This window comes from Neofelis nebulosa, chromosome 5 (genome assembly GCF_028018385.1).
Source record: "Neofelis nebulosa isolate mNeoNeb1 chromosome 5, mNeoNeb1.pri, whole genome shotgun sequence".
In the NCBI taxonomy this organism is placed as follows: Eukaryota; Metazoa; Chordata; class Mammalia; order Carnivora; family Felidae; genus Neofelis; species Neofelis nebulosa.
In genome coordinates, this window is record NC_080786.1 from 73,984,290 (window position 1) to 74,012,266 (window position 27,977).

Genomic DNA, 27,977 nt, shown 5'->3' on the forward strand with positions numbered 1-27,977 from the left:
CTTGCCCTAGGGAAATAGCATCACAAAAAACTTTAAGCAGAAATACCTACCTTTGGATGGAGAGCATCATTCAAATCATTGAAGGGAATCCTACCCTCCAAAGGGTTCCCTCCTAGAAGTCCTATATGGCCTATCCTCCAGCTTTCCACTGGGTACATCTTTTTTTCTAGGAATTAATTACCATTGGCCTAGATTATTTATTTCTGTGCAGGAAAGATACAGAATGAATCTTAGAAACAAGACTAACTTCAGGTTCTGCTGAGCTATAAAACTAAGTGGATGTGAAATATAAATCAAGGAAAACCACGCCAGCATTTATTTGTTTCTTTAGCTCCTGTGTGACTATGGAAATAAAATATGATTAAGGAAGAAATGGAAAAAGAACTAATGTTGCGATTATGGGCAATATGCATGCTTCTATCTGTGTGATTGTCAAATCAACATATTTTAAAAATCAAATTAGCTTGTGGCACATTAGGTTCTGTGCCAAAGGGTCCATAAGGAGGTACCCAAAATGCCATATTCCTAAGAGCCACGTTGTGGGGAGTCGGGGATCATTATGTACATATAAAATGTAATGAAGAACTCCAGGCAGCATAAAAACACTGCCAAGCAATAGCTTCAAGCAGGAAGCTCTATAGGAATTTCTAGGAAGGAGAGGACAATAGCACCATGGCTGAAGTCATCCAGATCCAGGCATTTCTCCCAGGGAGAGAGGAGAAAGATAAATAGATCCCCATCCTGATGTGTGTACTATTAGCACGTCACTGAGGATTTAGAAAACAAAGACAGAGCACCACAGTTCCATCACCCTTATAGTAATCGTTATAGTAAGCTTATCTGTTCGCTGCTTATGTTGTCAGCCACAGCACTCATTTACCTCCCTACAGCACTCCTAAGGCATCAGCTATTTTGTTGTTGTTATTAAATTTATCATCACATTATAGTTAATATGAGGAAATCGGTCAACAGAGATGAACCCACGTAACTTTACACAATTTACAATCTGGGAAGCCAGGATTGGGAAGCCACGTTTCTCTTGTTAGCATTTTTCTGCATGTGTCTCTGAATGTTTGACATAGGTATTCATCACAATGTGCGTGTTTTGTTACTTTTTCCACTCGTCATTATATAAATTTAGTAATCATTTTTGGTAACTGCATACGATTTTGTTGAGTGGCTGTACCACCATTACTGCACATTTCATGATCGCTGAACTTTTCATATTTTCAGATTTGAAAAACATTTTCTATATAAAAAACTCTTTTATCTGTCCAATATTTAGGCTATTAAGTTTAATTAATTCCTAGGAACGAAAGAGTAGGAAGGCTTTTCAAAAAACCGTGTTGTCAAATTCTCTTGTCAAGAATATAAGGATGCTCTCGGTTGACCACATCCCTGCCAGCACTGGGAAGAATCATTAATAAACAAAACCAAAGATGTAAATTGATAAGCAATAATGAACTTCCTGTTTTAATATGCTTTTCCTGACCACTGATTAATTCATTTATCTTGGAATATATCAGTGGGCAAAATAGGTAAGCGATCGTATGTCTGTTTACTAATTCCACTCAAGTATTTTTATTGGTCATACCACTCTGGCAGCATGTGGAAGGAAGACCAGTTAGAGGGGGGAAAGAGTTGAGGAAGGGAGGCTGGTTCCCATTCTATCTTAATAGGATGAATAAGCTGAACGTTCAACTGAGTAATTTAAAAGTGACAATTGGTACATAGAAAATATAGTGTCACAAGTTCCATGAGTTATTTAGATATTTAGTTCTAGTGGAATTTCCTTATGAGGAAGATATTATCCAAGTCCCCAACCCAGGCAGTTACATTTGATAAAATCTTTGTAGGTAGAAGTGAGAGATTTTCAAAGCTCATCTTTACACTCATTTCTTTTCCAAACTCTTAAGACTGAGGCTGTTGGGTTGTCATGTTGAGTAGCTTCAAACTGAGGTAGCATGTCAAGCAGGAGTGATGTGGTTCTGGTGAGAGATGTTGAAATCTGAGTTTTTGTAGCATAAGAATAAAATTGATGCAGCTCTGTCTCATGGCTCCCTCCCCAGGAGGGAGGGAGCTACATTTCTGGCTACAGTGCAAGCATCATACAGCCAGATGGTTTGTTAGAGTGTGGCTGTCACACAATGAGGGGCTACTTGAAAGCAGTCAGATGGTCACACAATCGATTATTGTCATCTTAGAGAGTAGACAGTATGAAACCAATCATATTCTGTTTCTAGACAAAAATAGCTCAGAAGATGTTTTTATTCTGAGATCATGCATGCTGGATACACACACACACACACACACACACACACACACACACATTTAGCTCAGTGCCTGGTACAAAGTAAATGCTCAGTAAATATTCACCACTTTTGCGATTTACATTATGATTGTTTTATTTTTAAATTGCTGAAGTGAGATTTCCCCCTCATACTCTAAAGGCACCTAGAAATGAAAGGAAAAAAGGAAGAGCACTGTGGAAGATCATGAAAGACCATGAATCAGCAGGCAGGATGAAGGGGGGGGAGCTATTTTTAGGATGGGGTTGCTGCTGGAAAGCTCAGAGGAAGGAGCAAGAAGAATAAAGAGGCTGATGAGGAGGGCAGAGGGGAGATCAACGGTTAACTGTGTGGAGTTTCAAGAGCAAGGAAAGGTCCTGGACAGGAAGAGCACTTCTGTGGAAAAAGGAAAGAAATGTGAGCAAGTCAGAGCTCTGAAATCCCTAAGGACTCCAGCTGCCTCAGGCTAAGCCCTGGTCTGTTTCTGAAGCCACAAGGTGCTGAACCGGGCTCATAGGCTGCCTGCCAGGGTGTGTGCAGATTTGCAAATGAGAGCAGATCACTCTACTGTTATCAAGACATTAAAGGCTGAAGCTTGGGGATGATGAGTTGATGGACCATTCTTTTGTTTCATTTAAAGCAAGATTTGCAACTTAATGCTGAGATTTCAGTTTGTTAACTGCACAGAGGATCATGTTCTGTTCTGCACGAAAACCGAACTACAGGTTCCAAGATTTGGGGGCTGGTCTAACAAGGTGGCCAGGACCAAGTGAGCTCAGATACTGAAGAACACTCCCCAGGAAAGGATGCCTTCTGTCTTCCTTGGACAAGTTTGCTGACCTTTGCCCCTGCTGAGGGGAGAGGAGGTGGCATCTCACTTGCTGGTGGGCACACAGTTTATTCAGGGTCCCCAAAGAGATTTGGCAAGTGGAGTCTCCACAGACCAAATTGTGTTTCAGCCAACATCGCTGGCTCTGTGCTTGTAGTGTCAGCGTCTGCCAATGGAAGGGACACCATGATAGGTTCACGTAGGAGATTGCCAACCACGCACCTGGCTTGAAGCCAGCACCTTCACCCTGCTGTACTTCAGTTTCCACATCTGTAAGGTGAGGGGACTGGGGAAAAAGCTCCCTGGGTGTTCAGTCATGATTGAACTTACGCAGGTGTAAAGATACGCCTGCAAGATGTGGGCCTGGAGAACAGTTGAGAAATGTTCAACAGAAACGTTGGCTGAAATAGGAGGAATATGATCTTTTCCAATTGTATTTTTCTTGGCCCAGGACCAAGTATTTGTTTAACCCCTCTCTTACCTTCGTGTTATAGCCTATTAGATATTTTTTTTTTATAGCCTATTAGATATTTTTAATGAGCTCTTGCCTGTTGTACGTGTGTTTATCAGTTTGGGCCGTGAGCTATTCAAGGACAGGACGGTTTTGAATAGGTAATACATTTACATGATTCAAAAGGAACAAAAGAGGAATATAGTGAAGCCTCCTTCTCCTGGCTACCCACTTCCTACTGGCTACCAAATATGATTGTTTTCTTGTGTCTCCTTCCAGGGTTGTTTTATGCACGCACACAAAAATACATATGTATTTCCCTTCCACTTGCTCCCAGTACCTTTCAGGGAAAAATGATAGTGTAGTATATGCACTGTTCTGCATTTTCTGCTCAATACTTTATCTTGAAGCTCTTTTTACATAGTAAATAATGAGTTCCCTCAGCCTTTTTTATAGCTTCATGGTATTCCATTATATATATATATGTATATGTGTGTGTGTGTGTATATATATATATATATATATAAAATTAATATATATATTTACCATAATTTATTTAAACAGTCCCAAACTGATAAATATTTAGGTTTTCAATCTTGTGATAACTAATACTATAATGAATAATCTGATGTATAAGTGATATTGCATGTGTGTGTGCGTGTGTGTGTGTGTGTGTGTGTGTGAAATTTTGTGCTAATGAAAGAAATGGTAGATATCGTTTAGCATGATTTGGGAAAGACCAATGGGGTCTCTCACATCTGGGCACTTAGCCCACCAACACCAATTTCATTTGATTTCTCCTAGTTCTACACTGGGACTCATTCTTTTGCTGAAGATTTTGTCTCTTATTGAAACACTAACCAGTTAAGCCTCAACAGTCATTTACAATCTATGATGAAATGACTAACCTCCTGAACAGCTTTGCTGTGGTTGTACCATGGTCCTGCTTAATACACTTATTTCTGTGGTTGTCCCCACCTTCGGTCAGACACTTTTGGCAAAGCATGCAAGGCCTTTCACAGCCGGCCCCTGCTCATGTTTACAAACTTAGCCCTTCTGGTTGCAGTCATACTTCACTTCTGTCGCCTCTCAAGTGAGTGATGGCTTTCTCATCTCCAGGCCTCTGCTCACGGTGCACCTCTACTTGGATTATTTTCCCTATTACCTCTAGACCTGCCAGTGCCTTAGCTCAGTCATCGCTTCCCCTGGCTATCCTTTGCCATCTTGCCTGGTTTCAGCTCTTGAGGGTCATCCCGTGGACTCTTACTTCCATCCAAACAGAAGTTCCCTAGCATTGCAATTGCTTTTAATAGTTTTTTTTAATAGTTTAATTTTAATAGTTTTTTAATTTTTAATAGTTTAATTCCTGTAACTTAATAGACAATAAGTTCCTTATAATTAAGAACTTTTTTGTGTGATCCTTTTATTTTTAGTGCCTATAGCACAACAGGGACTCAGAATGTTTTGGGGATGATAAATGAATAGATTATCTTTCAGTCCAAGGGATGAATTAACAGTCAACCGATCAAAAGGAATATGGGTAGAGGAACTAAAAATTGGATTAGATTGCCATCTGGATTATTTGAGCTGGAGTGTCCAAAATCTGACTGTATAGTTAAACATATACACTGGCTGGAATCCCTTACAGAACTGGCGCAAGAGAGTCGTGTTTTACCAGTTCCTGCATAGACTCACTCAGTCAGGGCATTGACTGTGTCCTTTAGCCACAGCTGTCCGAGGTAGATGGCGTAGAAGTTGTCCTTTTGGGCTGCACTGATACTGTCAGGATGAAGATGCAACCGGATCATTGTTTCCCTTGTGGTCACATCGAGGGAATGAGGCAGAGGGGGGCAGAGCACAGACATGAGCTGGCCTCATCTGGCACGGCAGAGACACAGCCGAGTGAGTCACTCTGGTGTCTCTCCCAGGATATTTGGCTTTGAGATGTGGGTTTGAGTTGGGGAAGTTTGGTTTTATAGCCCTAGGCCTTGGAACTATAAGGTGGAAGTAGGCATCCCTAAGCAACTTATTGTAGGAAGATTTTTCATTTGCATGTGCTGAGGGTTGGGATGACCTTCTACCTTGGATATGAGAGTTGTGTAAGTTTCAGTAACACAGCATCACTTCCAAGTAGACCCATGGGACCAGCCCCTGTCATAATTCTTAAGCCATCTTTTCCTAGATATTATTTCCTTGATTCTTGGAAAGTTGGATAGTTCCTTAGATTTTTGTACAACTTACGTGACTTTCGGTTAAAACTAGGCAAGCTAAGGCCCCAAACATCTTTAATTTGCTTATGTAAGCCCACAGGACCTCATATCATGTTGGTACTAGGATAAAGTGTTTGTTCAACGTTTTGTTTTTTTTTTAATTTATTTTTGGGACAGAGAGAGACAGAGCATGAACGGGGGAGGGGTAGAGAGAGAGGGAGACACAGAATCGGAAACAGGCTCCAGGCTCCGAGCCATCAGCCCAGAGCCCGACGCGGGGCTCGAACTCACAGACCGCGAGATCGTGACCTGGCTGAAGTCGGACGCTTAACCGACTGCGCCACCCAGGCGCCCCAAGGATAAAGTGTTTGTTAATCTCATAAAAAATTAGTGAGATTTCCCTGTATTACAGTGTGTGTATATGTGTGTACATGCATGTGATATATGTAACCTGAGTGGTGGCCAGGATATCTGCTGAAGATTACAGCAATTTTCAGGGTTGGGTTAGGTTGATATATAGCTGACTTTCAGTCCTGGCTTCGTATTGGCATTATATGACCCATGGCAAATTATTTAACATTTCTGTCACTTGTGTTGTCATCTGTAGAAGAGGTTGATGATAATAATACCTTCTTGAGAAATTTTGAAGATGAAATGAGGAAGTAGATGTAAAGTGCTTCAATTGGTGCTTGGCACACAGTAAACGTTCAATACGTGAGAGCGATTATTATTATCAAGGCACTTTACGTGATCTCGGGCATGCTTAGTGGAGAAGACACAGTGGCCTGTAGAGATCCTGGTAGGGGTCTGGTGTTGAGAATATGCACCAGCTCTCACCGTTCTCTTACTTCCTCACCTCTTCAGAGGAGCTTGGAGATGCAATAGCCAGATCACGGTGACTTGGACATCCGTTGGACAAGAACGGGCCCTGGGGGATGAACCCAAGATGTGGATGGGAGCTTGGCAAGGCCACAAGTAGATTTCAGGAGAGTTCAGGTGCGGATGGGTCAACATGGGTCAGCATGGGGACAGTCAGGCTGCCAGTGCCATGCTGCCACTGTGGGGCTGGGTTTCTCAGTGGAAACTGACGGGAGAAGGCAGACTGGTGGGTGAGGCGAAACTGTGCGGCTCAAGTCTCCGACAAAGGGTCGGTTTCTGTACTCTATAAAGAACTCTGCAAGCCAATGAAAAAAAGCCCCAAACCCTATAAAAAGTAGGCAAAGGATATGGACAGTTTGCAGACACTAAACGAGAAATGGCTTTTAAGGACATGGAAAAGCTACTCAGCCCCACCCATAGGAAGAAAAATGCAAATTACAACAACAGTGAAATTTCATTTTTCACCTGTCAGATTGGCAAACTGAAAAGAGTTTGATAATACTGAGAAATGGCTTTCTGCCAATTGGTACAACTTCCAGAGAAAGAAATTTGTTAATATCTGTCAAAATGTAAATGCAAATGCCTTTGACCTAGCAGCTCTACTTGTGGCAATGCATCCCACATACATATTCTCAAATGTGTGAAACGATCCATGTAAAGGATTATTAATTGAGGCATTGTTTGTAGTAGCAAAGTTTCAGAACATTCTGAGAGTCCACTAATAGGATTGGTTAAATAAATAATGAGGCATCAATTTAATGAAATACTAACAGCTGTCAACAAGAATGAGGGAGTTGTTTATAGATGTGAACTCCAAGGTTTCCTGTTTAATGAAAAAGAGCAATGTGCAGAAAAACATGTCTAGTGGGCTACTATTTGCTTAAAAAAGAAAAAAAAATTACTATATATATACTTGCTATCATATATATATATATATACATATATATATGATATATGTATATGCATATGCCTAAAATAGGTAATAATTTGCCTAGTGAGTAGGGAATTGGGAATGGGGGCTTGGGGATAAGGGAGGGAGAAACTTTCCACTTTGTACTATTTATAGTGTTTGAATTTGAATCATATTAATTCATTACCTATTCAATCTTTTTTAAAAATAGCAATATTGCATCTTGCTCCCTAATACAGCCATTGGATTTAATGTGAAAAATGCTATAAAATATTGATTAATACAATTACTTAATCCCCCACCACCTTACTCCTCCTGTTCCATTTGACACTCACTAATATTTGAACGGGTTTGATGTCCCAGGAAAATGCTACAGGTTTATCCTATAGCTCCCCTCATCCCCGGCATCCATACTCAACTATTGCTGGACGTGCCCCCTCCCCAGGGAGAAGAAGTTGTGGCGGCATGAGCACGGCTTTGTGAACGACAGAGCTGGATTTGAATCCTGCCTGTATTATTCACTGGTTATGTTAACTTGGTTGAGTTGCTTTACTTCTCTAAACCTCAGTTTCTGACCTGTAAGTAAAGTAAAAAAAAAAATTAAGAAAAAAAAGGCGTGTTTACTGTTGCATCTGAAATCGATCGTGGCTATAGGATTTAAAGTATCTAAGGATCAAGTTCATTAATAACAACAACTTTATTGTGGCCCGCCGCACCCATATCCCAATTGACCTTTGCCAGAGTCATGGTGGAGCTGGCCAAACTCAGCGCTGCCCCTGGTTTCACTAACGCACTCAGTAATGACCTGGGACCACTGCTATCCTGCTGGAGTTGGTCTCTGTCCTTCCCAGCTCAGCCGGTTCCCCCTCTAAGGTACCGTCGCCACCTCGGCCCTAAGAGTTCCTCTTTTGTGTCCAAAGTCTCTGGCTGCTTTTGGACAGACTTGGTTATTTTCTCTGGTTGAGAGAAAGTTCCTAAAGTTCCTTTAGTATTGGGGGATGGGGGCCAGTGTGTGATGTCCGCAGCACCAGGGACCTGGTGACAACCACACTTCTCTTGTGGGGATTTGTGCCCGGTGCATAGGCGTAGGCATTTCAGGGGGGCGAATTTCGGACCCCTATGTGAACTTTTCATCCGCGTACGTACCTGTGTCTTGCCAACTGTTTATTTAAGCAACTACTGGGCCCTGTTAGTAAGTGATATCAAAAACTTGGAGGTGGTTGTTTTATAGTCAGTCTAAGCAATGGTAGAAGGTTCAGGTTTACATGTGCTCATATACTTGAATGGGGGGAAAAATTCATATAGGGTCAATAGCTTAGTTGCTATGGTGAGATAGAATGCTTTTTGAGAAAGTTTCTCTTTAAAGTCAAAGCTTAATCACGTTTAAGGCGGAGGAAAAACAGAAGGAGAAAAAAAAAACCAGACTGTGGTAGGCTAGATTTCCCCCAGATATTATTGCTGCTTCTGTCTCTACAGCCGAACATAACAGCTGGTGAGTAGAGAGAAACTGGAGAAAGATCTTTTTTGCCTTTAATCCAGTATGCTGTTTTCCTGTGCCCGTTTTACTGTAATTCTCAGCGGCTGCAGGACAAAAGCTGTTGACTGATACATGCAATTACCTCCTCTAATATTGCTCTCAACTGTCGGCCCTGACTGACAAAAGTGGATGAGGTTTAGTTAAGGTCTGGGAAAACACTCTTTTAATAAAAGCCATTCCCATCTCTATGATCACCTCCCTCCCTCAGACCTTTTCATCTGTTTTCTGGAAAGATAAGGCCTGGTGATGGAAAGTTAAAAAGTGGTGCTGAACTTGGACGATCACGACACCACCATTTACCTCATAAAAACTCTCACAGTGTGTGTCTCTGTGTGTGCCTGTGTGTGTGTGTGTGTGTGTGTGCAATTTGCATTTGAAATAAGGAAAATCAGTTTGGGTCTCTGGGCAAGTCTTTTCCCAAAAAGAATAGGAGGTGATTTTAGGAAGTTACACCACATCCTTTTTGGGCTCAGACCTCTCTTGGTTTTTGTAGGCAAAAGTAAGCCCTGAGGAGGTACTTTCCTCAGTGTCCTTCGGCAGATTGCTGGACTTGGATGCTCTACTTCCTAATGGAGGATGTGCACAGCAAAACTGTGTTTAATGAACTGTAGGTGGAAACCTTCTCCTTCCCGCTGATGCAATGCTGTACGTTGAATGCTCACAGAGCACCACAATCCGAAGGAGTCAAGGCCTTCCCAAGGAGCCCTGGGCAACCCCAAGGAGGAAGAGGGGCGAATCTAGCGAGACGGTTCTCCCCCTCCCCCGCCCATTCTCGGCTTAGAAGAATTTATAGTTCACACAGGAGGAGGGTGAGACACAAAAGTGAGGACGGCACCCTATTTACAGGTGTGGTCTGGGAGACTGAAGTGGAAAGTACAGGAAGACGTCCTTATACAAAGCGAACACTGTGTGGATTGGGCTGTGTCCCTGTGTTTTGAAAGGCCTGCCGGTTGCTCTGAATGCAAACTGCTGGCCATGGTGCAGGCATAGGGGGTTCTTCAGGAGGCAGGACTTGGCACAAAGTCCTCACTGATCCCTTTGATTGGTGCGAGCAGAGCAGACGGAGGGGGTTGGGGCTGAGGAGGCTGCAGTTTGTTCCCATGCCCAGAAGGGACCTAACTTCGGTCCGAAGGAAGTCTGCTCCCTTATCAACAGAATGAGGTAGCTTTGTCCTATCAGTTTTCCCCTGTGTTGGCACTCAATTTTCATAATACAGTTTGTAATGTGATAAGGTCTACACATTATTAATAGTAGCAATAGTATGGCAAGATTATTCCTATGCAGTTTTGGTAAAGAACAAAGGGCCGGGCTGCCGATGAAGTATAATTACCTAGGATTTTAGAACCAGGGCACAACATGTTCCTCTTTTTCAAGTATCTGCAGACTGTTTACTAAAAAAATGCTTCTCGTGGAGAGAAACCCACCTTCTACCTCCACCCCATCCCACCCCACCCACATTGATATGGAGACTATACATCAAGTTAACACCTTGGTTGCTTTCTGTAGGGGTCGCAGAGAGTGTCAGCTGGGGCCAGATGAGAACAGCAGTCTGACTCAACAGACATTTATTGCACTCCTGCTGTATGCCAAGAAATGCACTGAAATCTGGAAGTGTGTAACACAGGAGAAGAAAAGGCTTATCGCCAAGGAGCCCTCACCTGGAAAGAGAGATGGAATCTCAGCCTAAGGTGGTGAAATGTTGACATGCTACCAGGAGGTGAGTCCATGGACAGAGAGCAGGAGATAGTTAAACTCAGCTAGGTCAAGAATGGCTTTCTGGAAGAAAGGGATGCTGGAGCTTTGTAACTAAGTGGCTACTTCCTTGGCATGCTTTACAGGCACTCAAAGGCCACTGCTCTATGTCCAAGGGACAACAAAATATTAAAGGGGCAGCAGGGTCTTCCTTAGGGCAGTAACATCCCAGTAATGCAGACAGGCATGTGACCAAACAATGGCATTATGGTGTGATTCCACGGGGCCAGCAATAAGGCACCACAGGGGCACAGATGACGAAGGGGGTGACCCGCTTCAACTTTCATGATAACGAAGGGGCTCACCTGTCACCTGTTTGTGCTAATAGTGATTGCACCGTGCTTTTCCCATGCCAGGCCTGGCTCTAAGTACTCTGGATATAGCAACATGTGTCATGTTCACACAACACTAAATGAGGACACGAAGGCAGAGAGAAGTTCCTGGATGCACACTTAGGGCCAGGACTTAAACATGGGTTGCCTGGCTCCTGAGTCCATGCTTGTCACCATTCACTACTCGCCCTCCAATAGGGAGCAAGCTTCATTCTGGCCTTTCCTAAGGGGGAAGCAATTGAGCCCACTGTCTCATCTGGCTTCTGGGGAGAAGGCTGAAGAAACTTCTAGGCAAGGAATATTGAAGGAATTTTTCAGTTGTGGAATCCTGCCCCCAACCCCCTCCCTGCCACACAGAATCACATGTGCATTCACACCTACACAACACATATATACCCTCTTTCTCTCCCTTGGGCCCCAATTCTGCCTTTGCATCAAAATCACCCAAATTTTAAATAAAATACCGATGCCGAGGCCCTTTCCTGGATATACTAAATAATCGTATCTGGGAACAGACCTTGAGGATCTGTTTTTTCCATTTTTAAGAAAATTAAATGACATGCATGCCCAAAGTAAAAATTCACAGTACAGAAAAGAAAGTGTCTGCCCCTTCCATCCAGCTTTCAGTCCTTCCTTCCACAGACAAACACTTCCAACAGTGACTTGTGATCGGTTTCCTTCTAGAAAGCAATGATCTCACATGCCCATCTGTTATTTTCCTCTCTCTCTCTCTCTCTCTCTCTTTTTGGTTGGGTATTTATTAATGGCACATGACAAGGCAGGTCTCCCCAAGCCCCTCCCCTTTATCAAGGGGTCTGGGATGGAAACCATATAGAGGTCAGGATATTCTCAGTGTGTGGGGGGAAGGGTTGGGGCAAGGACTCTCCAGCAGCTGAGGGCTTCTCTTTTCCTCTTACTCTTGCTGGGACTGGTGATCCAGGGGGCTCTTACTCTTTGGAGGCCATCTGGACCACAAAATCTACCACCCAGTTCCCTTAGCCAAATTCATTATTATACCAGGAAACGAACTTGACAAAGTGGCCATTGAGGGCAATGCAGCCCCGGCATCAAAGGTGGAAGAGTGGGTGTCACTGTTGAAGTTGCAAGAGACAACCTGGCCAGTGTAGCCCAGGACGCCCTTGAGGGAGCCCTCCGATGCCTGCTCCACCATCTCTTGACGTCATTGTATTTGGCATCTTTCTCCAGGTGGCAGGTCCGATCCACAACTGACATGTTGAGGGTGGAGGCATGGAAAGCCATGTCAGTGAGCTTCCCATTCAGCCCAAGGATGATCTTGCCCACAGCCATGGTGGTGCCAGTAGAAGCAGGGATGCCGTTCTGGGCCCCTCCTCAGTCATCACGCCACAGCTTCCCAGAGGGGCCATTGACAGTCTGCTGGGTGGCACTGATGGCATGGACTGTGGTCATGAGTCCCTCCACGGTGCCAGAGTTGCCATGGATGACCTTGGCCTGAGGGTCCAAGCAGTTGGTGGTACAGGAGGCATTGCTGACAATCTTGAGAGAGTTGTCATATTTCTCATGGCTCACGCCCATCACAAGCACGAGGGCATCAGCAGGATGGGCAGAGATGATGGCCTTCTTAGCTCTAGCCTTCAAGTGAGCTCCAGCTCCCTCCATGGTAGTGAAGACACCAGCAGACTCCACAACATATGCGGCACCAGCATCACCCCATGCTGTTTTTGGGAACTTTCTCTTAGAAGACGGAGATGGGCTTTCTGTTGACGGCGGGTTCCACATTCTCAGCCTTGACTGTGCCATTGAATTTGTCATGGGTGAAATCATACTGGAACACATAGACCGTGTAGTTGAGGTCAACGAAGAAGTCATTTGGGATGACAATATTTACTTTGCCAGATTTAAAAGCAGCGCTGGTAACAAAGTACCCAATAAGGTCAAATCCCTTCACTCTGACCTCCACCATCATGTCTGGAGGATGTAGCTGGCACTGCACACGAAGATGCTGCTGTCTGTTGAGTGGGGAGGCGCAGAGAGCCCCCGTCTGTTATTTTTTAACCTCTGTAGATGATTGTGATGAATAGTCAGGTGAGAATCTCTGACCTGTGCCCTGCTCGGTCCACCTCAAAGATGTTTCATCTGTGGGAAAGGAGGGCAGGAAGAAGGAGGCTTAAGAAGTGGGGACTTTTTGAGTAGATGAAGTAGAAGGAGAGCCAAAAGGGCAAAGCTCAGAGAGAGCCTACTCAATGTAGCACACTGCTTCAGAGTGAAAGAGGTGAGAATTCCTCTAACATGCATTGAGTGCTAACTGCTGAGAGAGGCACGGTGGCGAGACACAGTCAGAAGTGAGTGGCGATCAACAAGGAAGTGCCTTCCAGAGGAGACTTGAGAAGTCTCAAAAATGAAAGGAAAGGGTATCTGGGGTGGAAAGAATGGCATGGGATGTGAATGCTCATTCGCTCATGTATTCCGGGTATTTTTTCCTTCAGTCCTTTGGGATGCGGTAGGTGTAATTGCAAGAATATGCACTGTGGTTTCAGGCTGCCCTGGATCACAGGGGTTGAAAATATAGTAGGTATGGTGACGGTCATACAGGAGGCACTGGGAGTGAAACATGAAGTAGACATATCCTTATGTTCAGTCTCTGGGGAGACAGACATCTAGAAACCCGCTAGTGTGATAAATGTTTTCCTAATGGTGGGTAAGTAAGTGCAAGGTATGTGAAGGGTGGAATAGGACTAGTAACACTTGGTAATTTTTTTTTTTTTTTACTCTTGGGATTTTTTTTTTTTTTTTAAGAACTGAAACAGGACCTTCTTGGTCAGAGTCTTGAAATAGATCATCTTTTTGGTCCTCAGATTCTGGAAGGGGTCAAAACTGACCTGTCACAGACAAACTTGGGGACATAGAAGGTTTGGTGGACTTGAGCAAGCACTTGGTTATAGTTTTGTGGTCTGTTTGCTTTCCAGAGTCTCCATGAGTCACGGGAAGACACAAGCGGTGTGCCTGCATACCTGTTGGATAGCCCTTCCTCTTCTAAATGCAGGCCAAGTCTGAGTTAGAAATCAAAGGCTTAACTGAGTTTTATTATTTCCAAGACTTTTACAATTGCTTTTCTAACTTCCTAATGATACATTTTCATTTTCTGAAGACAATCTGGAAAGGATCATTAAGGATGCAATTTTTTTTTTTTTAATGGATCAGAAGGAAATTTTCATGTTGTACCCCAGACTAGCCCAGATTAGGTTCCAGGATTTTTTCTGAATAGGATAGGACTGTCATAGGAGGGACTGTGAATCTTTTTTTTTTTTTTTCTTTTTAAGCTGGAAGGACTTTTAACAGTCAGATCTTTTCCTTTTTAAGTTCCTATCTCATGCCAATATGGTTGTCTATGCTTTGTCTTTGCAGCAGCACCATAAGGAAAGTAGGGCCCTTGCCATCATTTTACAGATGAGGGAAATGAAGACATCAAAATATTCAAGACTTTACCTAAGATCTTTTTGTTCTGATAAGTGGCCAGGCTGGTATTTGAACTTGGGTAACTCCACAGGAAAGTCCAGCTTTTCATTTTGCCGATGAGCCAACTGAAGTCCCAAGATGGCTCACTTCATTGGTTGCAGATCTTGGAGCTCAGGGCTTCCGATTTTGTGTGTTTTGTATGACACGAGGGTCACCCCTGAGGAGCGACCTGTATCTTGGGTCTCTTTCTTCCCAATGCATCTCATATACAGTCACCCTTCAGCCTGCTCCCCCCTCCCCTACCCCCACAAATCCATGCTTGTGGTTTCCCCGAAACTGCAGATGATGGTCCCAGCCTCTGTCTGTCTTGACCTTTAATATCTCTGGCATTGACCCCACCATCCAGCCAAACCAGAGACCCTACATTCCCCTACAAGAACTCTAGATACATACTTTCCTGTCTCTGTCTTTATTCACCATTTCCCACTTTCTGGTATGCCCTCTTCTTTTCAGATCCACAGATCCCAAGGCTACTTGTCTTTTAGACCCATCATCCAAGCCACCTCCCCTATGAAGCTTGTGAGGTCCTACAGTTATACAGGATCTGTCACTCTTGCTGAAGGATAAGGGACAGGTTGGAGAGGAGAGGGAGGGGAGAAAATTGTTGGAACTCAAAAGACAGTAGATATGAAGCTTGGAGGTGGATGCAGTGATGGATGACCCCAAGGCTAATCAACAGCCACGGGAGTTGTGGATTGTTGAGTGCTTACCATGTCTTGGAGCAGTTAAATGCTGTCATCTCCTTCAATTCACAGCAAGTCATTGGGTTGCTGCAGCTGGGAGGCAAGTCTAGCTCTGGGTGAAGTCACAGCTTGTGCTCTTACTTGTTATCATGTTGTTTCTGGACAGCTGGTTGTGGGGCAGGAGAAGAACAGAGCAATCTCTGAAATGGAGGAGTAAAGGGATGAAACAAAATTGAGGTCATGGATTGAGACAGTGCAGTGCGAGATACTGGAATCAAAAGGGTTGATTGAGGGCCATGGGCAGAGTGGAGCTCTCTTAAGGATATGGCCCTCGGTCCCTGCACCTTTGTCATAACAAGCCAGCTCAGTTTGTGGTGGTCATCTGGGCACTGGGGCCTGCACTTGTGGCTTGTGTCTTGCTCTGTGTTTCAGGGCTTTTGGTTCCCAAACTCCCTGAAGGCAGGGACTGTGTCTATGCCTTTTTAAAGTAGAAACATAGTCCATCCTACCAAGTGGCCAAAAGGAGGTGGGCAGAGGGACAGAGGGACAAGCACCTTGCTCTGCCCAAGGATGTGGGGAGGCTTCACACAGAGATGAAATGTCCAGGCAGAGAAGGGAACAGGGTGAGGGAAATTGGAGGTGGACGGCAGGGCACGTGTTCAGGAGAGAAGGTCCAGAAAGGCCTGGGAGTGGTGTTTAGGGATGTGAGAGTGAGTCAGGAGCAGCCAGGGGGGGAAATAAGGCAGGTTGGGCCTGGGCCTAGGTGTAAACGTGGCCCCTCACCCTGCCCTGCTGTGTGTATCTGACACACACACTCCAGACTACTCCCAGCAACTTGTCGTTTGACACATTACCTTGTTTGTGAGCCTTGTGTAGGCCCAGGAGAGACCCTTCTTACTCCTCTTTCAAGGCATTTTAAGCACGCGTCCTGTGAGGCCTGTGTCAGCACTCTCAGCTAGAATTCACTGTCTCCCGGCAAGTGTCTTTTCTCCCTCTCTGTTCTAGCGCTGGCCACGCTGTTTTGTCTATCTTCCCTACTATTGGGAGAGCTATTTCCGGGGGAGGAATTTTGTCTTCTCTTTGCACCCCCGATGCTAGCGCATAGTAGGTACTCAGCACGTTTTGATGATCAAATGACTCTGGGCTAGCATTCATGTTTTTCCCATAGACCATGTTAGTGGTCAGTGGGGCCCCACAACTCCGGGAACAGTAGAGGGGAATTTCCCTATTTGCTCCGTGAAGGCTAGTGGGCGGCCAGCATCCCGCTCACCCTGACTCCCTTCAGCCTCCGGTACCTGCTTACCCCGCCATGTCATTGCTCTGCATTTTCTCCTTTATCACTTTTTTTTTTTTTCTTTCCTTCGAGGAGTGTAGCAACCCCTCAGGAGTTCGATTATATTGCAACATGAATAAGATATTTGAATTATGCTGTTGAAACGAGTCATCGCACCCCTAGTGTAATTGTTCGCCCCCTGTCCCGCTAAAGGTGATCTGCATTCCCAAAAGAATGCTTTGGGCCTGAATAAGGAATTGCTGAAATTGTGTGTTCCAGTTCTCTGGCTTATCTTGTGCATTGCAGGGTGTGTCATTTGTTTTACCCCTGGGCAGATGTGAACTTTTAAATGGTTACTCAGGGGAGCTGCTGATATTTACAGAAAGACGTTGAATAGTAGGTAGCACCCAATGTTCGTATATGTGTAGTGTGTGTGGAGGGGACAGAGAACAGCAGAGCGCAGGCTGGTGTGGAAGATGGTGTCCGATCTCCGCGAGGCAATTTCTCAACATAGAGGAAAGCTTAAGCGGAACCGATTTAGGTTTTGGATTTGTGGTCTGAAGTCTCCCTGTTCCACATTTCCTTCATACGAATTTTGGTCACTCTAAAATATTAGCCTGCCCTGATGTCCTCACGCTGGATGGATCACCGAGGTAGCTCGCTATGCCTTATGCACTTCTTCATCTCGAAGCTGAGTTATAGGATAGGATTCGTCTACTCCCCAAATGGAGTGGGCACATTTCCCTCCATTGTTCATTTATTTTAATGAAGAGAACATGATTGATTGTCAGACTGTCAAACATAACTAACTCCAGAGCCACCACTCATAGTCTGTGAAGGTCTCAGGAACTGGTGGTTATGTTGTCTCAGACATTTCAATTACTCAGACCTCTGTGCATTTGAGTCGGGGCAAGGCCCACACTGAGATAGACAGGAATTAAACTTTCCAAATTAAGGGTGAGCTCTATTCCTAAAATGATAGGTAAAGTCAGGTGTTATATTCATTCAGCATGCCCATGAGACAGAAATACGCTCAGGGACTGGTAATATAAGAGAAACAGGCCCTGGAGGCCCCTGCCCTCAAGAAGTTCACAGTCTAGTGTGGTCGACTGGCATGCAAATGGTAACAATGTAATGGAGGCATGTACGATACACTGTTGGAAATCGGTACAGCAGGGCCTGCCCGAGGAAGTTAAGCAAAATTTTAAAAAGGAGGAGATACTTTTGTTGGAACTTGAAAGATGAGTAGTGGTGTTTATGAGGGTGCACAATTTGGAGGTGGGCATGCTAGGCAAAGGCTAGGGTGACTAGAGCCTCATGGATGGTGACTGAGATGAGGCAATTAGATCATGAAGGGCTTTGTGTACCAAAAACTATATGCTAGTTTTGCACTGTAGATGTATTAGCATGTGTTCATCTGCACGAATGGAAACCTCCAACACTACTGACTTAAACACTGAAGAACATTGATTAGCATATGTAATGTGCTCAAAGGCAGGGAGGTTCTAAGATGGCTGAATTCAGTGGCTCAACTCTGTCATTAAGGACCTAGGCTCTTTCCACTTTTTCGCTCTGCCATTCTTGGTATGATCCTTTATCCTCAGACTGCTGCTTCTTTGGATCGCAAGATGACTAAAGAGGAAGAGAGGTTGGTTTGTTTGCTTTCTGACTTGATCTGTGTCTTTCTAATCAGGGAGGAAAATCTTTCTTAAGATGATCTCCTGACAGACTAATCCTCATGCCTCAGTGGCCAAAACTGCATTACATGCCCAACCCTAAACCATTCACTGGCAAGGGGAATGCAACCACCATGACTGGCTCAGACCAACCTGGACTCACCCCTTGGAGGGGACAGACCCACTTCTTCTGAAGTACATGGCCAGGTAGAGAATACTGGAACAAATTTGGGCCTCTGAGAAAAAGTAGGGGGAACAGGACAAATGGCTGCTGAGTTGGCAACTGACAGTGTTTGCTACAGTAGGTGATGAAAAACTACCAGATGATTGAGCAGGGGGTGGCATGGTCAGCTTTTCTTATTTATTTATTTATTTATTTATTTATAATTTTTTTTTTTAACGTTTTATTTATTTTTGAGACAGAGAGAGACAGAGCATGAACGAGGGAGGGTCAGAGAGAGGGAGACACAGAATCTGAAACAGGCTCCAGGCTCTGAGCTGTCAGCACAGAGCCCGACGCGGGGCTCGAACTCATGGACCGCGAGATCATGACCTGAGCCGAAGTCGGCTGCCCAACCGACTGAGCCACCCAGGTGCCCCTTTTTCATATTTAAAAAGATCACCCTGTCATTAGTGTAAACTTTGTTTTTATAGACAGAAAACTGAGAACAAGTGGAACAGTCTTATGAGATAGCACGTCATTGATCAATACTTGTGTTGAACTGGAGTTCAAATTTTCCTTGAGTCATGCTCTCCACCTTAAGGGTGGGAGGGGGTGGAGGGGTGGGTTCCGTGCAGAAAAGAAGCTTTCCATTCTGGATTTGCCAAGAAGTCCTTTATGGTATCATGGCAAGCATGCTATCTCTTTTAAATCCAGATAATGTGGTCCACTCAAAAGGGCCATTATAATCCTAGAATCCCAGCATGTTGGAGCTGGAAGTGTCTTCGAAGTGATCTAGTTCAAGACCTTCACTTTACAAATGAGGAAACTGGGGCCTAGACAGTGAAGTGACTTGTTAAGTTCCAGTGTCTGGTGCATGGCTGAGCTGGAATCACGCCCGCAGCTTTTCTTGACTCTAGCCCTGTGCTCTTCGTAATGGTTTCTCAGGGCCACCTTCTATGGAGGCTTATGTATGCACTCAGGAGTGCTAGAAAGGCTCTGCAGGACTTCTTCCTGTGTTTCTATTATCCTTGAAAACTACCCTATTGGATTTTTCTTTTTAAAAATAATGCTTTGGTTTTTATAAAATCGCAAACAATACTGGTATGTATGTTGAAGTTCTCTTATTATTCATTTATGATATGATATTAGTGTGAATGTGTCCCTCTGGTTTTTTCTTTGAAGCAGTTTCAATGGGGAATGAGGAGAGACCTTCTGGGCCCTGGCAACCTCAGAGAGGAAAGGAGACCCTAAGAAGAAGCTTTAAGATGTGAAGTGGGAGGGGCACCTGGGTGGCTTAGTCAGTTAAGGGACCAACTTTGGCTCAAGTCATGATTTCACGGTTCGTGGGTTTGAGCCCTGCATCGGACTCTGTGCTGACAGAGCCTGCTTCGGATTCTGTGTCCCCTCTCTGTCTGCACACTCCATCTTTATTTCTTTTATAAATGTTAACAAAAACAAGAAATGGTTTTTTAAAAAAGATATGAAGCAGGAGACTTGAGGGGCTCATTACTTTGCTGGGACTTTTTAAAAAAAAAAAATTTTTTTTAACGTTTATTTATTTTTTTGAGACAGAGAGAGACAGAGCATGAACGGGGGAGGGTCAGAGAGAGAGGGAGACACAGAATCTGAAAGAGGCTCCAGGCTCTGAGCTGTCAGCACAGAGCCCGATGCGGGGCTCGAACTCACGGACCGCGAGATCATGACCTGAGCCGAAGTCGGACGCTTAACCGACTGAGCCACCCAGGTACCCCTTTTTGCTGGGACTTTTCTTATGACACTAAGCAAAATAAGGCACTAAATAAGATCTTTGATGTCAACTGAGACATTAATACGTGGCAATTGGTTTGCAGGTGTTGGATGGAACCTCTGGCCCATTTTTCTTGGTAACTCAAACATCCATTCACGGTGGCCAATCGCACCCTGCCTCCACTCTTTCCTTTGACCTTCAGGGTGTTATGTGCCCACCCCCCCAGAACATACATATGTCTTGGCTAAAATTTTTACCCAGAAACCTCTGAAAATTCATCCTTGTAGACAGAGTGGTACCAAGAAGGGGGGGGGGGGAACAAGTAAAAACTAGAAATAGTTCCAGAATCAAGATTTTACTGACAACGTGCTACGTGCAAAGCACCAAGCTTAACCAAAGACTGATAAGTCCATCTATCTCAACTTCGCTTTTGAAAATAGTTCTACGGTATATTGGTTTATCTTTCTAGTAGCATGTCGAACATCATACAACTTAGTTCTTGATGTAGAAGGTGGAGAAAGATTAGGCTGAAGCTGTAGAGACCAGGGCATCTTTGGATTTTGTGTAAGGTGGTCTCATTCATAGAAGGATAGATGGAGTTGCTAACCTAAGTTATTTTGTTGAGCAAAGTGGGCGGGAGACAAGGGCTGGCACAGGCCATAATGTAAGAGAAGAAAGGGACTGAAGACGCATGTGTATGGTGCCATTTATATCAATTTATCTTTATAGGTGGGTATGTATACAAAAAAGTAAATAAAATGCTTTTAAAAAGTGACCTGGGTAATCAGGAAACAAGTGACTGTAATCTTCACGTGCATCTAAAGTGATGACATGCTTCAGGTGATTGGCCGGACTGTGGGATTGTTAAGGGGGCCTTGCTCAAACTGGCAACGTTACAATTCTCTAAAATCGGAAGTGTGAGCATGTGGCTGGGGATGCTGCTCCACCTTGATTTACATTTTTGTTCTACTTTCACCTACTGATTATACAGTTTTTCATCTCATTTCATTTTTGCCATCTTTGTATCAGTAAAGGCTGAATTATAATAAAAATATGAATTGCAGATATAATTATATACATAGTTATATCTAAGTTTATTTCAAAATTGGGTATACTTTGTTCTACAGTGTGAATTTGTCCATCGTAAAAATCCTCTAGTATTTTTATAATGTCCTGATTTAAAGGAACCCCTCAAAGTGTTATGGAGAGATCCCTGAACAAGCTGGTATCATCTGACATTTTTAATTGAGCCCTTGTGAACCCCTTTCACAAGGTGTGCCTAATGAACTGAAACTGCCTTTGGGATCACCCAGGACATTCATCTGGCACCGTGATTGGGCAGAGGCTAGAGGCAAACCTCCCTTTCCTCCCAGCCACAGCCTAAAGCACCTCCCAGAACACACAGGAAGGCCAACACCATTTATTAAGCACTTATGTGTCAGATACTTTCTTCAGGGTAAACCAGCAAGGACGTATATTTTATGCCCATTTAATAGATCAGGAACCCGAGGCCCGAGGGGTTTAAGTAATTTATTCAGGGACAAATGAACTGAGCCAGTGTTTAAATCCTTAGCTCTTTAATTGAATAGGACAGTTTTGTTGTTTTCTTTTTCTCTTCCCATACCAACTCAGCCAATCAGGAAAAAAAGCAAACAGGAAGGGTTTCCTTACTCTGAAGACTTCCCCTTTTTTTGAGGTTTTTTTTCCCAGCCACGGCTTTCAAGATGTGGAAGAGGAGATGGGAAGTGAAAGAACAGGTGGGGACAGATGGGAACAATCTCTCTCCATTCAAAGGTTAGGTTTTGCTAGGAGAAATGCCAGTCTAGAAATGACTGTTCTAGAATAGCTCAAACTTGGGGTAACTTCCCTCTGAGAACCACATCCATTCATTTCTGGAACCAATGCCTGGTATCAGTGACCTGGCTTCCAGAGCTTTCTGATCTTACTTAAGACCATTTCATTCTTAGTGTGTTGGACAGGGAGTAGAGCTTCTGAGTGTTCAAAGACAGAAAAATAAGAATAAAACAAGGGGAGGGGGTCTTGATGTGAGCAGACAAACCTTTCCCAAATCTTGGCTTCTTAGAGGTAAGCTTCCTTTTGTTAAGTAGCAAGAGTTGAAAGAAATTTCCACTAAAAGGAACATTCACTATAATCTCCTATGGCCTACAATATATTTTTAAATTTATTTATTGTTTAATTTACATCCAGGTTAGTTAGCATGTGGTGCAACAGTGATTTCAGGAATAGATTCCTTAATGCCCGTTGCCCATTTAGCCCAACCCCCCTTCCCACAACCCCTCCAGCAACCCTCTGTTTATTCTCCATATTTAAGAGTCTCTTATGTTTTTGTCCCCTCCCTGTTTTTATATTATTTTTGCTTCCCTTCTCTTGTGTTTGTCTGTTCTGTGTCCTAAAGTCCTTATATAAGTGAAATCATATGATATTTGTCTTTCTCTGACTAATTTCGCTTAGCATAATACCCTCTAGTTCCATCCATGTAGTTGCAAATAGCAAGATTTCATTCTTTTTGGTTGCTGACTAATACTCCATTGCATATATATACCACATCTTCTTTATCCATTCATCCATCGATGGACATTTGGGCTCTTTCCATACTTTGGCTATTGTTGATAGCACTGCTATAAACATTGGGGTGCATTTGCCCCTTCGAAACAGCAAACCCGTATCCCTTGGATAAATACCTAGTAGTGCAATTGCTGGGTCGTAGGGTAGTTTATTTTTAATTTTTTGAGGAATCTTATGGACTACAATAAAGTGGAAACAGGGCAATATGGATATTTTTTCTCTACCAGTTTGGACCCTCTATCAACCCTCAGGTTCAACTGAGCACGTGTTGATTCCTCTCTGATACATGCACTTTAGGATTAAACTACTCTGAGTTTGTTAACGGGAAAAAATCCATTTAACATTTTAAGTCATTACTTATTGTGTAGGCTTTATCAGTTGTTTTAGCAGAAGCCTTTTGGTTGCTTCCCACATATAGGATTTTTTTTTTTTTAACCTTTAAATAGGACAAAACAGCAGAGGACTAATTTTTACTTCCTGTTGGCTCAAGCAGGAAACCCAAGTCAGACTGATTCCTCCATGTTTGACTTATAACTTCGAGAGTGTCTAGCCAGGTATTCTGAGTGCCATCAAGCAAGTAACAGCTGGAGAACGTGCAGCGAAAGAAACCACACAACAAGGAGCCAAATCACATTTTTCACATATTACCGAACAACTTTAGGATAAATTGACACTTAACACATTGCAGTCCGATGTTTGCCACCGTGTCTGATACACGGTACTGTGTGTATATCATGCAGTTATGTTCTTCACATGACTGTTCACATAAACTTATTACATTTTGGAACAGATACAGCTAAAATAAATCTCTTTTGAATTTTCAGCAGAAAAATGCTATTGGTTAATACCAATTAATATACGATTAGACTATGTGTAGTTGTTTTGGGCATATGACACTAAGGGTTCTGCACCTAGTTCCAACGTGTGAATTTTTCCCCTCACACCAAGCAATGCTCCAACACCCACTAGGCATCCTACAATTCAACTCAATAGGTTTCTCATGCTGTCTCTACAGAGATAGTCCCACAAGACTGCCCTCCACTTCGCATAGCTTTTGGCAAGTCTAGGCTTGCTACTTTTGCTTCTGACAGACTCAGAGGTTCCCATGACACCCTCATTTTTTCATTCTATTTTATTTTAATATTTATTTTTGAGAGAGAGAGAGAGAGTGCACAAGTGAGGGAGAGGCAGAGAGAGAGGGAGACAGAATCTGAAGCAGGCTCTGGGCTCTCAGCTGTCAGCACAGAGCCTGATGCAGGGCTTGATCTCACGAACCGGAAGATCCTGACCTGAGCCGAAGTGGGATGCTTCACCGACTGAGCCACCCAGGTGGCCCCCCTCCTTGGTTTTGATTAATTTGCTGGAGCTGCTCATAGAAGTCAGAAACATTTTACTTACTAGGTTACCACTTTATCAAGAAAGGTACAACTCAGGAGCAGCCAGATGGAAAGACCTACAGGACGAGGTTTGGAAAAAAGGCTTAGAGCTTCCGTGTCCTTCCAGAGCAAGTCACCCACCCCAAACTGCCATGGGTTCACACACCCGGGAGCTCTTCGAACCCAGTCCTTTTGGATTTTTATGGAGGCCTCCCTCATTACACAGGCATGATTGATTAAGTCATTGGCCTTTGGTGATTGAACTCGATCTCCAGCCCCTCCCCCCTCCTGGAGGTGGGGGGTGGGGGGATGGGACTAAAAGATGTAACCCTGGAATCACAGGGTTGATTCCACAGGCAACGAGCCCTAATTCACAGGGCAGTCCAAAAGTCCCTTCATTAATATAACAAAAGGTACCTTTGTCACTGTCCTCACTTATGAAATGCCATGGGTTTTAGGAGCTCGGTGTCAAGAACCAAATATGTATGTCTAATTATAAAATTGCAATATCACAGATACCCATTCTCTGACCATTTCATACTGAAATAACTAAATTATGCAGTAATAAATTATTTGTTCAGACATTTTGAAGGACAAGAGAAAGGTAACCTAAGATATTTTAAAAGGTAGCATCAGAAAAAAAGGTAATTATAAAGTAGAAACATAGTTAGGCTGGTGGTGGTCCGACCTTCAACTGCCTTCTTTTGCTTTCTGATTGAGTAGTTAAGGGACCTTGTAAAGGCATCTCTACCATTTTTATCCAAGGAATTATCAGCTTTTATGTGAATAATATCAAGGTGCTGTGATCTGTTGCCCTCTGCTATGATATGCTCTCAGCAACTCCTAAGACACTGTTAAGCATTAAACGGACCCAGGCTCATTGAAAATAGTGATCTTTATACTTTTTAATTCAAGGAAACGAGTAGCTAATTTGGGGTAGGAAAGCATAACAAGACATATTTACAGTTTCTTCTTGATGATAGGGGCAATTGGTACCAAAATTTATTCAACCACTCTCCTAGTTTCTGAATTTGGGGCTGAGTCACATGCAAAAGTGAAATATTAGAGCCTTTGAATAAATTCCGTATTTAACCTTCCCTTAGAATTTGCTTAATTGGCATGGTTTCTAAATTATAAGCCACAGAAAAGAATATACTTCTAATTTTTTTCTTTAGATGTGATTCACATATAAAATTCACCCCTTTGAAATGCACAATTTAGTGATTTTATGTATATTTACTAAGTTGTACCACTATCACCACTATTTAAGTGTATAATATTTTCTTTACTCCCCAAAGAAATCCCATACCCATTAGCAGCTGGTTTTCGTTTCCCCTTCCCCCGTCTCTGGCAACAATTACTTCACAGTCTATTCCCTATGGATATGGCTATTCTGGACATTCCCACCTTTTTGATAAACCAAGTCATGTTGGTTATTCTTGTCTCACTTCTATCAAGAGTCCTCTGCACTCCCTAGAATGCACTCTTTCTATATGGAAAGCCTTCCCTGTGAAAATATCTGCATAAAGAACTTACGATTTTATTCTTATATCTTATTGTCATATCCAGGTTTTTAGTTCCAGGAGATGAGGGAAAATATCTTAAGGTTTAGCGTTTACTGGGGACTTCTGTGTTATCAGGGCTTAACCGAGCTTACATATTTATCGGGCACCTACTGCATGTTAGGCCCTGTGCTGTGTGCTAAGGATACAGTCTCTGCCTCAGCGTTACCTAAGCCTCATCACAACCTTTGATGTTTTATACTGTTCATGCAATCTTATACACAATGGACTTGAAGTCCAGGTTTTCCCAACAGGCAAGTGAAGAAGAAAGATATGAACCCAGGTTTGGACAGCCTTTCCAACTCACACTCTCCCCATCATGGTCCCCATCACAATCTTCATATGAAGATTCACCACAGGGACCTAATTCAGTACTTATCACTCACTGTGTTGATCCATGTTACTGTTGGTGTTGGTCCTCTTAACACAGCCCTGTGGTAGACAATTTAAGAGTTAATAAACTTGTTTTAAAAAGAAGTAGAAAAATGTTTAACCTCACAAATTATTAGAGAAATGCAAAGCTACAGAAAAAGGAGGTACTATTTTATATGTGCTAATAAACATTTTTAAAGTAACAATATGCAAGTGTTTGCGATATCTTTACATTTGATGAAAACGTGAATTCTTAAAGTCCTTTGGAAGACAATAGCTGTCCAAAACAAACAAACAAACAAAAAAAGTTCAGTCCCCTGACTTAAAGGAATTTAATGTAAAGAAATAATCCAACAGATGAGAAGAGTTTTATGTATGAAGATATTCACTATAGCATTCTTTCCAATGGTAAAGCATTATTTAAATGTCCAAGAATAGTTTAATAAGTGGCATAGTATGGCAGATATTTTTAATGGAACATTCATTATACAGCCACCAAAAGTGATAATTATGAAGACCTGAAAAATGTTTTAAAACAATGAAAAAAAAAATGGTGTTTTAAAAAACATATATATAAAACATATATACTTATATTTAAACCTTGAATACAATTATATAACAATTGCATGTACAAACAAGTTTTAAAAACTGAGGACAATATCTGGCACATGGTAAATAGTAAATATTGGTTGAATGAATGACTGCCTGAACAGAAATAGAGAAACACTCTGCATGGTATGTAATGTCCTTTTCACAAATTACAAAATTTGAATAGTGTATTCTGGTTGAAGAAAGACTTTTAATAAGACTAAAGGCTATGTAGTGACTCAGGAAATGTCAATTATAAAATATCATTGCAGGTCTAGAAAACATGTAATATTTTAAATGATGCATGCATACAAATGATTTATAACAAAACTTTAGAACATGTAGAGAATGTTAGTGAATATATCAACAATCATAATAGTTTTATTAATGTGGTATAATAGTGTTTTTGTATTTTTAAAATAATTTATTATCTAATTCCAAAAATAAGATAGATTGGCTAAGAGTAATAATTAAGAACATAAAGCCTTCTGCTAGTGGAGAAAGGAACCATGTAGGAGAAAGGAACAGAGACAAGCTCTGTTCTGCAAGCTCTGTGTTCTGCAAGCTCTGAAGTTGAGCTTGTTGCTACAATAGACAGTCAGAAGGGAGAGAGATCTGTGGTGGGTTTCATAACAATCCCTACCATTTATTGGATGATGACTCTGCCTGGTTTATGCTAGAAACATTCCATATCCTATCTTGTATCCTCATGGAAGAGTCTGGTAGATATGGAGGCCACCTCCCACTTACTGTATGACCTTGGATAACTTCGTCTGTAAAATGGGAATAATAACAGTATCCACCGCACAGAGTTGTTGTAAAGCCCAGTGCCTGGCAGACAAAGTGTTCAACGGTAGCTATTCCCATCGTAACTCGGAAAGATATTATTATTCCTTTCTTACAGGAGAGTAAACTGAGGTTTATAAATATCAAAAAGAGAAGATTCAAACCCAAACACATCTGCCAAACACAGAACCCAAACATTTTCCACCATACCTTGTCAAGTATATTGCTGATGGGAGGGAATGTTCATTTCGAGGAGACCTCAAAGGGAAGCACATCCTCCGCTCACAATTTTACACGTTTGACAATCGGAAAATTTCCCACAGACCACGTTCTAGTTTCATAAATTTGAAACTGTGTTACTCCTCCGTTGCACAGCTAATGCTGGGGCCAGCTGCTGCAAGACACATTCATGTAACAATATCTGCCTTGTAACTTTGCTTTGTGAGTCAGCACAGTAGTGGTAGGCATCAACTGGGAAGCCC

The 27,977-nt window shown here is 42.8% G+C and overlaps 2 long non-coding RNA genes and 1 pseudogene across 4 annotated transcripts in view; 1 reads left to right on the plus strand and 2 right to left on the minus strand.

Moving 5' to 3' along the window:
* LOC131512221 (uncharacterized) overlaps positions 1 to 24,394 on the plus strand; it is a 63,944-nt gene extending 39,550 nt beyond the window's left edge. For both annotated transcript variants that reach the window (XR_009262034.1, XR_009262033.1), the window contains 2 exons: positions 10,611 to 10,821; positions 23,258 to 24,394. This is a non-coding gene — a long non-coding RNA (uncharacterized LOC131512221). The remainder of the gene's footprint in view (positions 1 to 10,610; positions 10,822 to 23,257) is intronic.
* Positions 1,915 to 27,963, minus strand: LOC131512222 (uncharacterized). Of its 2 annotated transcripts, none has more exons than XR_009262036.1 (4): positions 27,706 to 27,963; positions 26,136 to 26,181; positions 15,394 to 15,566; positions 1,915 to 1,988 (listed from the first exon to the last, which is right to left on the minus strand). It is a non-coding gene; the product is annotated as an uncharacterized LOC131512222 (long non-coding RNA). The 2 variants fall into 2 exon arrangements; XR_009262035.1 differs by lacking the exon at positions 1,915 to 1,988 and adding an exon at positions 7,925 to 8,143 and having other exon boundaries at positions 27,706 to 27,962.
* LOC131512220 (glyceraldehyde-3-phosphate dehydrogenase-like) lies at positions 12,121 to 13,242 on the minus strand (annotated as a pseudogene).
* Positions 27,964 to 27,977: the final 14 nt, after the last annotated feature.